Source organism: Bufo gargarizans, chromosome 3 (genome assembly GCF_014858855.1).
Source record: "Bufo gargarizans isolate SCDJY-AF-19 chromosome 3, ASM1485885v1, whole genome shotgun sequence".
NCBI lineage: Eukaryota > Metazoa > Chordata > Amphibia > Anura > Bufonidae > Bufo > Bufo gargarizans.
The window spans coordinates 484,893,238-484,909,029 of record NC_058082.1 but is presented as its reverse complement, the minus strand read 5'-3'; positions in this window follow the sequence as shown (position 1 = coordinate 484,909,029).

The window sequence follows — 15,792 nt, the reverse complement described above, 5'->3', positions numbered from 1 at the left end:
GAGTGCACAAACATGCCCCTGCCATGTTGGTGGAGTACTCAAAACAGTGTAACATGGCACATATGTCCTGCATGTACTTGGTGGTGAAGTGGTGCTGTTCCACAGAGCGACTCACACGTGGGTGCTGTAGCTGCAAGTCCACAATAGTCTGTGCTGCTCGAACAGTCTCTCCAGCATGTGCAAGGTGGAGTTCCACCTTGTTGGTATGTCACATATGAGGCGGTAAGTGGGATGGCAGAAGTTACGCTGCAGCGCAGACAGGCAAGCAGCAGCAGAGTGAGAACGCCGAAAGCGCGCACAGATGGCCCATACTTTCTGCAGCAGCTCTAACATATCGGGGTAATTTTTCAGGAACCTCTGTACCACCAACTTCAGCACATGTGCCAGGCAAGGGATGTTCGTCAAGCCAGCTTGGCCCAGAGCTGCTACGAGATTTCACTCATTATCACACACCACCAGGCCGGGCTTGAGGCTCAGCGGCAACAACCAACTCATCAGTTTGTTCTTCCATGCCTGTCCACGTCTCCTGCGTGGTGTTGGTTTTTCCCCCCCAAACAGATGAGTTTCAGAACAGCCTGCTGTCGTTTCCCCCTGGCTGTGCTGAAGTTGGTGGTGCTTGTGTAAAGCTCCGGCTAAGCGGAGTAGGAGGTGGAGGCAACAGGAAGCACTGAGAAACGTCCAGGGAGATAAAACGTTCTTGCCCGTTCTTACTGGTCCACGTATCAGTGGTTATGTGAATCCCTGCCACTGATGGAGTTGGACAATGCACACCTGATTTTGTCCTGCCACTTGTTCGTGCAGGGCAGGGATGACTCGCCTGGAAAAATAGTGGCAGCTGGTAACCACGCACTGTGAGACAGCCACCTGCGGTAAGGATTTTAAAAGTGTCCACCTCCACCAGATAGAATGGCAGCATTTCAAAGGCCAGGAATTTGAATGCTGGCATTCAGGGTCAGGGCTCACGGGTGGGTAGGGGGGTACTTCCTCTTTCCCTCCATTCTTTGGGTATGGACAGCTGAATCCTTCCATGGGGCAGTGTGGATATGCTTGGTAACACTGGTGGTGGTGGTGTTGCTGTCACATCCTCTCTTTGCGGGGTGCCAGCTGGCTCTGAGGCTGAGACCGCAGCAGAGGAGGGAGCAGGAGGAGCCTCAGATCTTCCATTGATCTTCAGGTATCTACTGTACTGCAGCTCGTGATTTGCATTTAGATGCCTGGTCATGCAGGTGGTGCTCAGGTTTAGAACATTTATGCTTTGCTTCAGGCTCTGACTGCACAGTGTGCAAACCACCCGTGTCTTGTCGTCAGCACATTGCCTGAAGAACTGCCATGCCAGGGAACTCCTTTGAGATGGCTTTGGTGTGATTTGTCCCTCAGTGCACTGGGCAGTAGCAGGCGTACTGGCTAGGGGCTGGCTGCTGTGGTTTTGCATCCTGGTCCCTCTTTTGCTGTGTGGCTGGCACTGCGTGACCACCACCTCTTCCTCCAAACTGCACGCATCACTCAGATAACCTGGATTTCATGTGAGGTCTAGGACCTCATCATCCTCTACAACAGGAGTGGCCAACCTGTGGCTCTGCAGCTGTTGCAAAACTACAACTTCCAGCATGCCCAGACTGCCTACAGCTATCAGCCTACAGCAGGGCATGGTGGGAATTGTAGTTTTACAACATCTGGAGAGTCACAGGTTGGCCATTCCTGCTCTACATCATCTTCCACCAACTCCTCACTCCTGCCCTCCTTGCCAGTCTGCACACAGCAGAAAGCAGCAGCAGTTGACACCTATGTTTCGTCATTATTATCAGAGATGTGCTGCAGTGGTCCTCCCACGTGCTCATCCTGAAACACAAGTGGATGGACATCAGTGCACTCAATCTCAAACCCGGCCAGTCTTAAAAAAGCATAAGTGACTGCTACATGGCTTGGGGCTCAGACTGCTTGGATGATTTGCAAGGCAGTGAGGTGGAAGACAGATGCCCATGGTCAGCAGGTGCCAACTCTGTTCTTTCAGCAGGGCACCGGGTAGAAGACAATGTGAAGGAACTGGAGGCACTCTAAGCCATCCAACCTACCGTAATACCGCTTCTACTTGTTCTGGGCTTATACAGTGGTATTCAGGCCTACAAAATGATGCAAAACCTCCTGTCGCCTGCGTCCACCTAGAGGAAGGTGTTTCATTTGGGCGCGTACCTGGCTCAGATCGACAACGTTCTCCCCCTTGCAGCAGGAGCTCCACCAACACCAGCAGCACCACGGCCACGTACCTTATTTGATGCTCTCTTAATTTTTTTTATAGTCACCCAAAAAATTGGCTGGCAGACAAAAATGGCCTTAGGACACTGACAAGAATTAACAGCCAGATTACGTATTGTATTTCTGTGTAATGGATGCAAAGGAGGTGTATCTCCTGCCCAAAAAATGCCTTTATGTCACCCACAGAATTAAAATACAGATTAACTATGGTATTTCCATGTCACAGATGAAAAGGTGTTGTTTTGAACCCTAAAAAATGGCTTTATGCCATGACACAATTAACAGACTGATTAACTATTCTATTACAGTAAGACAGATGCAAAGGAGGGGGTTGGAACCCACAAAAATGACTTCATGTCACCAACAAAATTAACAGACTGAATAACTCTCCTATTACAGTAAGACAGATCCAAAGACGGTGTTTGGAACCCCAGAAAAATGGCTTTATGTCACCTATACAATTAACAGACTGATTAACTATTCTATTACAGTAAGGTCTCCTGCACACAAACGTATTCGTTCCGTTCCGTGCATTGGGGACCGCAAATTGTGGTCAACGCCAATTTGCGGTCCCCAATGCATGGGCAACCTCAGTGCGGCCGCTGGTACGGATCCAGACCCATTCAACTTGAATAGGTCAGCATCCGTCCGTTCCGCAAAAAGATAGAACTTGCTCTATCTTTTTGCGGAACGGAAGTACGGAACGGAACCCCACGGTAGCACTCCGTAGTGCTTCTGTAGTGTTCTGTTCCGTGTTTCCATTCCTCATCTCCGGCTTTGCGGACCCATTTAAGTCAATGGGTCCGCATCCGTGATGCAGAATGCACATGGAACTGTGCCCGTGTAATGTGGATCCGCATATGTGGTCCGCAATACGGCAACAGGATACCTACGGTCGTGTGCAGGAGGCCTAAGACGGATGCAAATGTAGTGGTTTGAACCCCAAAAAATTGCTTTATGTCACTGACACAGAATTAACAGACTAAGTAACTATTCTATTACAGTAAGATTGATGTTTTGAACCACAAGAATTGGCTTTATGTCACCAACAGAATTACAGAACAGAGAGTACTGGCTTAACTGGGTGAGAAGTCAGGATTTGGGGGAGAGGAGAGATAGTACCCCCAAAAAACTAGGAATGTTAGACACACGTATACTGATAAACTAGTTGGACAGGGGGAGGGGCCATACTAAGATTTGTTATGGATCTTATAAGATCTACCTACACCCTTGTATATATGCAATTCATTGTTGGCTTATTTTGGACCATTATTAAAGGCCATGAAACTTGCGCATGCCAGTAAGAAATATGGTGCATTTTACAACTCAACAAAGCATGCCCTATTTTCTAGACACTTTTGAAAAGTATCTAGGAAGGCACAAACACTGAAACATGGGTTGTCCAGGATTCCCTTCTATTTGAAATCCCCTCCTCCCTCCCACACCTGTGAAGGGAAGCATACCTACCTGCTTCCCAAGTCCACCACTGTCTTTACTGCACTTAGGTCCCCGCATGTAAACTTTCAGAAAGGACTGGAACTGGATCACATTTGCCTCTGCCGCTAGGGTACACCCGGACATGTAACTGCTGTGGCCAGTCATTCTGTTGCATCTATTCCAGAAGTTTACATGTGAATAGCGTAGTTCAGTGTAGACAGCAGTAGACCCAGGGTGCTGTCGGAATATTTATGCTGTCTCCGATTAACAGTCTATATTATTTATGTGAATAAATTAGAATCTGTAAAGGAGGAGATACTAACCTATTATCATAAATACCAAGCTGAAAAGAGCTCGTGATCTGCGCTAAGTTAGACGACAAAAAGAAGGCAGCGGTAAATAAATAAAAAATATATTTATTTTTATAATATATATATATATATATATATATATATATATTTGTGGTCATGGCTACGGCCAAGAGGTATCCGAAGAACCCTAGGGAGAAAACAACAGGAACAACCTAACCCAGCTAGGCGTGTCTTAGCTGACCTGACTAAATGGCTTGTTGTGTGCCCTAAGCCATGATCGTGGGTAGGCCTATAAGTGGGCATACCCTGTGGAAATGAGAAGATAAGGGAGGGAGGGTGGGGCACCTGAAAACACACACCTGTGAGTGAGGGTGTGGCTCGTATATGAAGAGCCTCCGCCCCTCCCACAAATGCAGGCTGACTAATCAGCCTTACCAACTTGTGGTCATGGCTACGGCCAAGAGGTATCCGAAGAACCCTAGGGAGAAAACAACAGGAACAACCTAACCCAGCTAGGCGTGTCTTAGCTGACCTGACTAAATGGCTTGTTGTGTGCCCTAAGCCATGATCGTGGGTAGGCCTATAAGTGGGCAAAAACCAAGCCAAGTAGGGTAGAAAAGGAATTTGAATGGCATGTACAAACTAATCCCCAAGCCAACTGCAAGGCATCCGGGATCTAGAGCGAAAATTCGGGGTATGTGAGGCAAGACCAGTAGGAAACCTACAACCCATCTTGTGGATGACAAGGCCAGAGACATGATGCTCAATATTGCGGATACTGCACCAAAGCGGAATGGAGGACCGAGAATACGTTGTGAAATGGATCATAAAAACCAACTGAAACTTGTAAAGTTTGGTTCTAGTGCGAGTACTGGCAATGCCCTAGCGTCAGGAGATCGTGGGACCAAAACCTAACTGCCTAGACTATGCAGGAATGAGGGCCAAAATGAACCATGTAGATAGGAAGAGAATCCTTGAATAGTTACCCAGACAACAGCTATCCGCGCTTTGTTCTACTGTACGCCCCTGAGAATTGTTTTTACGCTTGAGACGTGAAGACCGACCTACTATCTGTAATCTTCTACCGTGAGAAAATGCTGGACCTTGTCCAAAATCCGATTCAACGTGGTTGTAGGGAGTCGGAGGTTAGTGCGGCAAGAAGCTATGAAGCCATAATATACAAGATTCTGTCTATGCCCTCCCATGAGTGAGGGAATGCAATGCAATGAAGCTACTGGCGAAAATGAATTCCTGGTCGTGGTAAAAAGGCAAAGACTTTGCGTGGGGACCTGGTTGACAAGATATGATCGACTACAATCAGAGACTAAAATGCTAGAGCGAATTGCCCTACTTGTTCTTCCTCTGGCAGGACCTGAACGAAAGCATGAACAATTAAAGAAAGACGAAATATCTGCGTAAGACATGACAATAATGCTGTAGGGCGAACCGGACCAGTTTGCGGTAAAAACAAAAAATGAGCGATCAACATGGATTATTAGGAAATTAGGGAAGCAGGTATGTATGCGATACATAGGGGTCAAATCAGCCTAGATGCCATGGGGCCGAAGCAGTCGTGGGGCCCCCGAAGCCATGGGGCCGAAGCAGTCGTGGGGCCCCCGAAGCCATGGGGCCGAAGCAGTCGTGGGGCCCCCGAAGCCATGGGGCCGAAGCAGTCGTCGGGCCCCCGAAGCCATGGGGCCGAAGCAGTCGTCGGGCCCCCGAAGCCATGGGGCCGAAGCAGTCGTCGGGCCCCCGAAGCCATGGGGCCGAAGCAGTCGTCGGGCCCCCGAAGCCATGGGGCCGAAGCAGTCGTCGGGCCCCCGAAGCCATGGATCAACATGGAGCGATCAACATGGATTATTAGGAAATTAGGGAAGCAGGTATGTATGCGATACATAGGGGCCAGCCTAGATGCACAGATGGACAACCAACCAGGCAATCAGCCCAGCAGGACTGAAAACAGTCGTCGGGCCCCCGAAGCCAAGGGGCCGAAGCAGGTCGTCGGGCCCCCGAAGCCATGGGGCCGAAGCAGGTCATCGGGCCCCCGAAGCCATGGGGCCGAAGCAGGTCGTCGGGCCCCCGAAGCCATGGGGCCGAAGCAGGTCGTCGGGCCCCCGAAGCCATGGGGCCGAAGCAGGTCGTCGGGCCCCCGAAGCCATGGGGCCGAAGCAGGTCGTCGGGCCCCCGAAGCCAAGGGGCCGAAGCAGACGTCGGCCCCCCCGAAGCCATGGGGCCGAAGCAGGTCGTCGGGCCCCCGAAGCCATGGGGCCGAAGCAGGTCGTCGGGCCCCCGAAGCCATGGGGCCGAAGCAGGTCGTCGGGCCCCCGAAGCCATGGGGCCGAAGCAGGTCGTCGGGCCCCCGAAGCCATGGGGCCGAAGCAGGTCGTCGGGCCCCCGAAGCCATGGGGCCGAAGCAGGTCGTCGGGCCCCCGAAGCCATGGGGCCGAAGCAGGTCGTCGGGCCCCCGAAGCCATGGGGCCGAAGCAGGTCGTCGGGCCCCCGAAGCCATGGGGCCGAAGCAGGTCGTCGGGGCCCCCGAAGCCATGGATCAACATGGAGCGATCAACATGGATTATTAGGAAATTAGGGAAGCAGGTATGTGTGCGATACATAGGGGCCAAAACAGCCTAGATGCACAGATGGACAACCAACCAGGCAATCAGCCCTGCAGGTTTGAAAACAGTCGTCGGGCCCCCGAAGCCATGGGGCCGAAGCAGTCGTCGGGCCCACGAAGCCATGCGGCCGAAGCAGTCGTCGGGCCCCCGAAGCCATGTGGCCGAAGCAGTCGTCGGGCCCCCGAAGCCATGGGGCCGAAGCAGTCGTCGGGCCCCCGAAGCCATGGGGCCGAAGCAGTCATCGGGCCCCCGAAGCCATGGGGCCGAAGCAGTCATCGGGCTCCCGAAGCCATGGATCAACATGGAGCGATCAACATGGATTATTAGGAAAGCAGGTATGTATGCGATACATAGGGGCCAGCCTAGATGCACAGATGGACAACCAACCAGGCAATCAGCCCAGCAGGACTGAAAACAGTCGTCGGGCCCCCGAAGCCAAGGGGCCGAAGCAGACGTCGGCCCCCCCGAAGCCATGGGGCCGAAGCAGTCGTCGGGCCCCCGAAGCCATGGGGCCGAGTTTTTTTTTTTTTTTTAAGAATTATAACTATGAAAAGTGACATGAATAAGGTGCACGTGAATTAAACCATGAGCCTGACCGATGTGGCAGGCGATACCCAAGATAAACTACGTGGCCTGAATAACATGCAAGGCGAAATATCGTTAGGAACGAGACCTGACTGACGTGGAAGGTGACCCCAATAGTTCAACTGCATGACCTGAAAAGACGAAGGGAAACGTGACAGAAAATGGAGATAATAACGGACATTAACTAAAATTAATAACATAAGCTGGCAAGCAGGTAAAGATATGAGTCATTCAAAAGCATAGCTGCACAGGTGGACAGACAACCATTGGTCAGACCCCTGAAGCCATGGGGCTGAAGCAATTAAATTAAGTAATTAAAACGTAAGCCGGACCTGATGGCATATGAAGCGACTTGAATGATTGGATTGGCTAGAAGGTGGCCTAAGGAACATCACTGCCGACAGGTGTTAAAAATATAGACATTAGTAATCCGAAGCACGTGCGTACATAAAACACTAACCACCGTGAACCATAAACGTAAACATGAAATGCCTGAGGCATTGCAAGTTCGCTAAGAGAAGTCTCATATCGTGACAAACAAATGAACAGCTTGTGAAAACATAGCAGGAAACGTACTCCTATCGGCCCACTGACCTCCGCTGAGGAGCTGTTTGGTGAACTGGGGCAGGAGACCAATCTGAGTGAATACGAACCAGAAGTAAAAGGAGACCAGTCTGAGTGAATACGAACCAGGATTAAACAGAAAGTAGGCCTATGGAATGTGACAGACCACTGAGGAAGGAACGTAGCCTGAAAAGAACGCAGTTATGTTTGTCAGGAGAGAGGTACCAGAGCGGTGGGTGCAGACTGCCCCGGTGAGATTGAGCAAAACCATGATGTAGCAATAAACAGGAGAATGCAGCTTTGAGTGGGAGCAGAGTACAACACATGATGTAACAACAAATGGGTGAATGCAGCTTTGGATGTGAGTGGTACCTAAAAACATGGTATAGGCGCAGCTCTGAGTATGGGTAGCACATGAAAAGCATGGTATAAAGCAGACGTGTAAATACAACCTGAAAGCGAGCAGAGTATTGACGTGATGCGAAAGCAGACATGTGGACGCAGCTCTAGTAGTGAAAGGAGTATAGGACAAGATGTGAAAAGCAGACATGCGGACGCAGCTTTGGATGTGAACGAAATATTAACTTGATGTGACCGCAGACATGGAAAGCGGCTTTGGTGAGTGGGGTATACGACCTGGTGTAGCAGTAGAAGTGTGAACACAACTTTGGGTATAAGCAGAGCATGAAAATTGGTATAACCGCAGCTCTGGTTGTGAGTGGAGCAAGGTGGGAACACCAGGGTGGTGCGTCCAGAGCATGAAAACGGAGTAACAGTAGCAGCTATGGCTGTAAGCAGAGTATACAACATGTAATAACAGGCATGTAATACGGATCCGGCTGTCGGCTGGGGACGGAATGAGATGTAACAGCCAACAGGTGAGTGCAGCTTGAATGTGAGACCAATCTGAGTGAATACGAACCAAGAGTAGAAAAGTGCAGTACAGTGAAGGACTGTGCGGATGCAGCATAAGACATGAAATAAAAGCCGAAAGTGTAAATGCCGCTCAGGATAACAGCAGAGCATGAAAGTGTGAGATTGTGGATAAGCTCTGCCTGTATATGTATGTTTAAATTGTACTGGAGCTGTCATTTGGCATTCCGGGCACTAGAGGCCGCTGTTTTGCAGCACAGTCAGCATGCTTCTGGGTGAACCAGTAAGTGTTGATCTGACATGGTGGAAGGATTGTGCTGTGAGGGGCTGAATCCGATTCCATCCTGGCTTGCAGATGTCCGGCAGTGAATGGACACTCAAAGGAAGGAGAGTATCTGCTGTCCCCTGTCAGGATCCAGCGCTTTGAAAGAGAGGTTGTCCCAGGAAGACCAGTTCCAGTGTATGGACAGAAAACCTTAGCATCAAGCAAGGCCGCACGGTTGCTGAGAGCTTGGTGGCCATCCTGGGTAAGCGGCATCCTAGGGCCCAGAACGGATGCAGGTCAGTACACCTGATTACCAATTGTACTTCACTGTTTGGCGCCTAAAGTAACGAGAGACTAGCCTAGGCCTTGTATTAGCTAGTTAGATAGGGTTATAGCTTTGTTAGGCCTTACTGTACTGGACTGCAGCGCAGTAATTGACTTGCAGGCTCTGCTGCGTCTGCCACCGGTTAGGTGTGTCTTCTATAGCGGCACAGTGCGACTTGTAGGCTCAGCTGTGTACGCCAGCAGGCTAGGCCTGTCCGTCGGACAGGGACGGTGACTGTGGGCCTGGGGTATTACTTATACTGTTTGTACTTGTGTTAATACTGTTTCCAAAGTAAAGTTTATATTCTTGCATATAAAGCTGGTGTCAGTGTTGCTTCCATGTCTGTGACTTTGCTGTATCCTGGGGAGCCCACCCCGGTACACGGCTTACGAAAGTGAAATACATGAAGTTTAAAGATGGTGGTAGCGGGGGGAAAGAGGGGGGGGGGGAGACACATGGCAAGGAACAGCTACAGCAAAAGGCCTAAACAATAAACACTGCGTCCGATCTCCAAACATGACGTCAGGTGCAGCCCGGGTAACTCTTACTTCAGCCGGATTGCTGTAAAGAAACTTTTCATACGAGACGAACGAAGCAAAGTGAAACTTGTAAGATTTATAGGAACCAACTCTTATTACCAACAAACAAAAATGAAAAGCAAATGGAAGTATTTAGGCCCAAACGAGCAAACCTGAGGTAGCAGATTCTGAGGCGAAGCCTCCCGTTCGCTAGCAAAGTCGGATCCGACCGGCCTGGAGAGACGGCCCTGGCCCAACCTACTTACGTAATATGGCGCGTGCATGCTACGGTAGCAGAGAGCAAAATAACAAGCTCCATGCTGCAAAGAAAGAATCCTACCACCAGAGAAGCTAGTGTGCTAATGGCACCTGAAAACACACACCTGTGAGTGAGGGTGTGGCTCGTATATGAAGAGCCTCCGCCCCTCCCACAAATGCAGGCTGACTAATCAGCCTTACCAACATATTAAATAGCAATAATATAATGCAAACTATTTTTTAAAAAATTGGTGACAAATGGAATTCAATCAATGATATGCAAATTTTAAGAAAGCCAAAGTAATTTAGAGTGTGTGTGTGTTATGTGTGTGTGTATATATATATATATATATATATATATACACACACACAACAATGTCTTATTATGATGATACCTCCAATTATATTTAAAGCAATTTGATATGTGATTTCTCTTAGCCGACAGATATCAGACTAAACCCAAATCTGGCATATACCGTATTTCATCTTTTATCTATACAGATATATATACATAACCAACCATACAGGCCTAGAACTGAACTCAGTTCCTTAGAGATGATACCTTGTTCTCACCAGTATATTTACAATCTCACTGGATTGGAGCAAGGTTTAGAATGATACTGCAGTTACACCCCAGCCTTATTCCAAAACAGATACTATACACAAAGTGTGGTTAATTGAATATATATATATATATATATATATATATATATATATATATATATATATATTATATTAAATTTCCTACAAAATATAGGCAAATTGATACTATACCAGTGTATTGGCTAGTAGAAATCAGTTTCAATGTTCAGAACTATAATTCCAGAAGTCCTATCTCCTCTGCCACCAATAGCTGGATAGGTAGTCAATCGGATAGGTGGATGATTCCTTCAGGTAGGTGGATCAGATGAAGATCAGGAAGATGATTCTCAGAGACCTTCTCCTCAAAAAGCTGATGATGCTGATGATCATCTGTCAGTTCACCTAACCTTTTTATCCCATTCAGAAAATGGGAGAGGCCAGGTTAATCTACAATTAGTGATATCACGAATAGTGCCTCCTACCTATTTCGCAATATATTCCTTAACTCTATTCCATCACCAGATGGCACCAAAGGTCCATGTATAAATTTTGGGAATTAATTCGCCCCAAGGGGCTGTAATTGGAAAAGGCTTTTTGCTCAACGTGAAACACTGTGGATTTACAATGTAAAGTTGGTGACACCACTTGGTTTGAACGATAATAATAGTTTTGCTCCCTTTTTGCAGGTTTCCCTTGTGCTCCGCTGTTATGGATCTTGATGACTACCGGTTAAGTTATTAATTTTTAATATCCGTTTTTAACAGATGTGATATTGGTATTATGTTCTTCTAATTTGTTATATATTTGGGTTCCAACTGTACCTGGTGTTTATCTCATACTTATCTATCTGTCTTATCCCTCTTTAGTAATTTCCTGGCAGCCCTTTGGAATTTTATCCGCCTATGGATGATGACCTCTGTAACTGTTCTCATTGGAGTATTGTGTTTATGATACAGGACATGGACATCTACATCTGAGATTATGGATAGAGTTGAGCGAACACCTGGATGTTCGGGTTCGAGAAGTTCGGCCGAACTTCCCGAAAATGTTCGGGTTCGGGATCCGAACCCGATCCGAACTTCGTCCCGAACCCGAACCCCATTGAAGTCAATGGGGACCCGAACTTTTCGGCACTAAAAAGGCTGTAAAACAGCCCAGGAAAGGGCTAGAGGGCTGCAAAAGGCAGCAACATGTAGGTAAATCCCCTGCAAACAAATGTGGATAGGGAAATGAATAAAAATAAAAATTAAATAAATAAAAATGAACCAAAATCTATTGGAGAGAGGTCCCATAGCAGAGAATCTGGCTTCCCGTCACCCACCACTGGAACAGTCCATTCTCAGATATTTAGGCCCCGGAACCCAGGCAGAGGAGAGAGGTCCCGTAACAGAGAATCTGTCTTCATGTCAGCAGAGAATTAGTCTGCATGTCATAGCAGAGAATGAGGCTTCACGTCAGCCACCACTGCAACAGTCCATTGGCATATATTTAGGCCCAGCACCCAGGCAGAGGAGAGAGGTCCCGTAACAGACAATCTGGCTTCATGTCAGCAGAGAATCAGTCTGCATGTCATAGCAGAGAATCAGGCTTCACGTCACCCACCACTGCAACAGTCCATTGTCATAAATTTAGGCCCAGCACTAGTGTTGAGCGGCATGTCCCATATTCGAATTCGCGAAATTTTGTGAATATTCGAAAGAATATTCGTAAAATATTCGCGATTATTCAAATTCGTTATTATTTCGCATATGCGATAATTCGAATTTTCGCATCGCATAATACATATGCTATGCAAAATTCACATGTGCGCTAATGAAATCGCCTTACGAAGATTCGCAACTCAATTCAATCACTAATGTATGAATGCAATGCCCTTTGCCTCTGTTCTGGGACAAGTGTAGATATTCGCATGTGCGCTAATAAAATCGCCTTACGAAGATTCGCACCTCAATCACTTTCTAGGGAATGTGAGACTTTTGGGAATCAATCGAGATACAGTGGGGGGTGATGACAGTAGTTGACAGAGTACAGATCAATGTAATCTGTAAGGTGGAAAGTAAAATAAAAAATACGAATATTCGTAAATCGAATTTTACGAAGTTCTACGTATTCGCGAATATGGTGCTATACTATATGAATGCACAGGCCTTTGCCTCTCTGTTCTGGGGACAAGTGTAGATATTTGCATTTGCGTTAATAAAATCGCCTTACGAAGATTCGCAGCTCAATTCAATCACTAATGTATGAATGCAAAGCCCTTTGCCTCTGTTCTGGGACAAGTGTAGATATTCGCATGTGCGCTAATAAAATCGCCTTACGAAGATTCGCAACTCAATTCACTAATGTATGAATGCAAAGCCCTTTGCCTCTGTTCTGGGACGTGCCGATATTCGCATGTGCGCTAATAAAATCGCCTTACGAAGATTCGCGCCTCAATCACTTTCTAGGCAATGTGAGTAAGATCTGAGCTGTTGGACCTTTGGGAAACAATCAATTATATGTGTACTGTAATTTTGTGGGGGGGGGGGAAAAAAACAAAAAACGAATATTCGTTTTTACGAATATATAGCACTATATTCGAAATATTCGCGAAATCGCGAAGTTGCGATATTCGCGAAAAAAATTTGCTTTTCGAATATTCGCGCTCAACACTACCCAGCACCCAGGCAGAGGAGAGAGGTCCCGTAACAGACAATCTGGCTTCATGTCAGCAGAGAATCAGTCTGCATGTCATAGCAGAGAATGAGGCTTCACGTCAGCCACCACTGCAACAGTCCATTGGCATATATTTAGGCCCAGCACCCAGGCAGAGGAGAGAGGTCCCGTAACAGACAATCTGGCTTCATGTCAGCAGAGAATCAGTCTTCATATCATAGCAGAGAATCAGGCTTCACGTCACCCACCACTGTAAGAGTCCATTTTCATAAATTTAGGCCCAGCACACAGGCAGAGGAGAGAGGTCCCGTAACAGAGGATCTGGCTTCATGTCAGCAGAGAATCAGTCTGCATGTCATAGCAGAGAATCAGGCTTCACGTCACCCAACATTGGAACAGTCCATTGACATATATTTAGGCCCCGGCACCCAGACAGAGGAGAGGTTCATTCAACTTTGGGTAGCCTCGCAATATAATGGTAAAATGAAAATAAAAATAGGATTGAATGAGGAAGTGCCCTGGAGTCCAATAATATATGGTTAAGGGGAGGTAGTTAATGTCTAATCTGGACAAGGGACGGACAGATCCTGTGGGATCCATGCCTGGTTCATTTTTATGAACGTCAGCTTGTCCACATTGGCTGTAGACAGGCGGCTGCGTTTGTCTGTAATGACGCCCCCTGCCGTGCTGAATACACGTTCAGACAAAACGCTGGCCGCCGGGCAGGCCAGCACCTCCAAGGCATAAAAGGCTAGCTCTGGCCACGTGGACAATTTAGAGACCCAGAAGTTGAATGGGGCCGAACCATCAGTCAGTACGTGGAGGGGTGTGTGTAGTGTACAGGAGCGAGATGCCCGTCACCACAGAAGGGTCACTTGGGTACGGTCGTTCCCCCTGTATTTAAGGGGAAGTTGGTATAGAATATCTTAAATGTCATGCTATGTATTTTCCTGTTACTGTGAAACGTGCATTTTGCAGGCCGGCTAGGGTGTAGTTCCAGCTCTGAGTCACTAGAGGGAGCTAGGGAACCCTAGGTTATATAAGGCCCAGTCAGGAAGTAGTAGCAGAGAAGAGTCAGACAGTGGGAAGCAGAGGTCAGAAATGATCCTGTGTCTGAGAGAAAGCAAGGCTATGGGCCTGTGAGAGCATAGCAGGCCTGAAGCCTGTCGGCTAGGAGAGGGTAGTAAAGGCCCTGTAACCGGGTTCCGGATCCAAGGAAAAGGTTCCCCTCCTGAGTCACCATCCGTTCAGCTGAAGCAGCATAAGCGAGCCACAAGCCAAGACACAGATCACCACAGAGGCCGATCAGATGAAGCGAGAGGTACTCAAGATAACAGAGGAGGTACTAGATAAGGACAGCTTCAAGGGTACGCCAGATAAAGGGCATTAGACCTTGGAGAAATTCACATATAGCGGGACCAGACAGGAATAGTGTGCAAGCCGCCTGTACTGCATCTCCTGTAATTAACACTCTGTATAATTCATCGCTAAGACCGGCCTTTCTGTAATGTCAAGAACCATCTGTATTCTTCTAAAACCAACCGTCTTTTATGGAACTGTGCACTACCAGTGTCCGTGTATTATCCTGACTGATATTCAGTAAAAGTTCCAGTTTTTGTTGGCTATCCTGTGCTTGCTTCATTCTTCCACCATACTTTACACGGCGTGTCACCGTTTAATTGACACTGGCGTCACGAACTGTTAAATACCTGCCTGTTCCAGTATTTGCCCCAATTGAAGACGACAGTGGATCCCAGGTTAGTGGTCAATCTGCACTACAAAGCCCAGCATACACTACTGACCCCCTGGGACACTGCATGTGCACATGTACTGTTCCACCATGTTAGTGAAATGTTGCCTCCTGCTAACACGTTGCGTATCAGGTGGTGGTGCAGTTAGCTGTGGCGTGTTGACAAAACTTTTCCACATCTCTGCCATGCTAACCCTGCCCTCAGAGGAGCTGGCCGTGACACAGCTGCCTTGGCGACCTCTTGCTCCTCCTCTGCCTTGGCCTTGGGCTTCCACTTGTTCCCCTGTGACATTTGGGAATGCTCTCAGTAGCGCGTCTACCAACGTGCGCTTGTACTCGCGCATCTTCCTATCACGCTCCAGTGCAGGAAGTAAGGTGGGCACATTGTCTTTGTAGCGTGGATCCAGCAGGGTGGCAACCCAGTAGTCCGCACAGGTTAAAATGTGGGCAACTCTGCTGTCGTTGCGCAGGCACTGCAGCATGTAGTCGCTCATGTGTGCCAGGCTGCCCAGGGGTAAGGACAAGCTGTCCTCTGTGGGAGGCGTATCGTCATCGTCCTGCCTTTCCCCCCAGCCACGCACCAGTGATGGACCCGAGCTGCGTTGGGTGCCACCCCGCTGTGACCATGCTTCATCCTCATCCTCCTCCACCTCCTCCTCATCCTCGTCCTCCTCGTCCTCCAGTAGTGGGCCCTGGCTGGCCACATTTGTACCTGGCCTCTGCTGTTGCCAAAAACCTCCCTCTGAGTCACTTCGAAGAGACTGGCCTGAAAGTGCTAAAAATGACCCCTCTTCCTCCTCC